The following is a 1,442-nucleotide window of genomic DNA, read 5'->3' as shown; positions in this document are numbered from 1 at the left end:
CATTTCTGGCACAAAAAAACCTTGGTCCTGATATGGTATCCTTTTTATGTATTCTAGACTCAGTTTTCTAATACTTATTTTGGATTTTTTTAATCTACATTCATGAGTGATACTGGCATGTAATTTTACTTTTCCATAATGTCCATATCAGACCATGTTATCAAGATTAAGCAGGCCTTATAAAATGAGTTCAGTCCATGACAGGGAGAACGCTTCATGCCCCATGGAGGAGCCAACAGCCGCCAAGCCAGGGCTCCCTGACAGCCTGAGTCTGAGCCAGCAACACCCAGGCATGCAGCAAATTGATTGACTGTTGAGCCAGGTGGTGGCAGTGAGGACCTGGTCAGATAGGTGCTGTGGGCTGGCGCTGTGGGGAAGGGAACTGGCCAGGACATGGACTGCTGAGCATGCGCCGTGACATTTTCTCTCTCCTCTGTATAGAAAGTGCCTCACACCCTTCAAAATAACAGCTTTTGCCAGCCTGTTCCAGGGATTCTTTTGTCATCGAATCCAGCAAAGTTGCAATTCTTCATGTGCCAGCCCTGAGCTGAGTAAAACTTCCAGCAGAAATGATAAAAATGACAAACTCAAAAACTTTCCAAGGTTATCTGCCAAATTGTTGTTGAATTTACTGCTGTATCCACCGCAAAGCTCCTTTAGCAAATCACGCTGTGTTGATATACAAGTCCTTTCATGTTAGTCAACATCAAGCCCACCTCTTTAATTCTGGGTGAATGTGGGCTATGGTCCAGGAGACGACAGTCCTCCTCTCCAGTGAACATGCTGTAGCAGATATCTTTTGTGCAAACTGTAAAATCTTTCTTGGTTGGAAATATGAACCTGCCTTTGAGTGCAGTCAGCAATATAGGAGTTGAAAGTTTATTACTGAACTAGCTCACATGTTCAAAGACAATGGTTGAGAGTAAAAATTTCCCATTCTATTTTGAATATCATTTTTGTGAAAGACACTGTAAACAAGATGGAAAAAAAGCAGCTCCTGGTTGACAATATTTCTTGAACTTTAACCTCGCAAGCTAGCAACAGAGTTCATGACACTCTTTATGGTTTCTCTGGTTATTCTTGGATAAAGTGTCCCCTCTTGTATGCATCCTCTCATTTACCAAGTTATTTCTGAAGTTCCTGATGATCTTTTTCAAAACACACATGTTTTAGAGAAAGAGTGAACTAATATCTCCCTTAAACATAGGTTTTTAATGTTGAATTTGGTTATGCATGTACCTACCTAAACACCTTTACTTACGTTCAGTAGATACTTAAAATGAGAATTTCTAAAGAATATAGAAATGGAGTCTCTTTTATGTAAAAATGTCTCACCACTACTCTTTATTAGAGTGAAGGCAATGGAGTGCTGTAGTTCATATTATAAAAACCGTAAATATTGTAAATTAAATACATATTCATCTTGCAGATGAATTGCTAGT

General features: G+C 39.6%; 1 pseudogene; it reads left to right on the top strand.

The window, feature by feature from the left end:
* Positions 1-569: 569 nt before the first annotated feature.
* LOC131419775 (protein yippee-like 1) lies at positions 570-920 on the top strand (annotated as a pseudogene).
* The last annotated feature ends 522 nt before the right edge of the window (positions 921-1,442 follow it).

The sequence above is a fragment of the Diceros bicornis genome, chromosome 22 (genome assembly GCF_020826845.1).
Source record: "Diceros bicornis minor isolate mBicDic1 chromosome 22, mDicBic1.mat.cur, whole genome shotgun sequence".
Lineage (NCBI taxonomy): Eukaryota > Metazoa > Chordata > Mammalia > Perissodactyla > Rhinocerotidae > Diceros > Diceros bicornis.
This window is presented reverse-complemented; position numbering and strand designations above follow the sequence as displayed.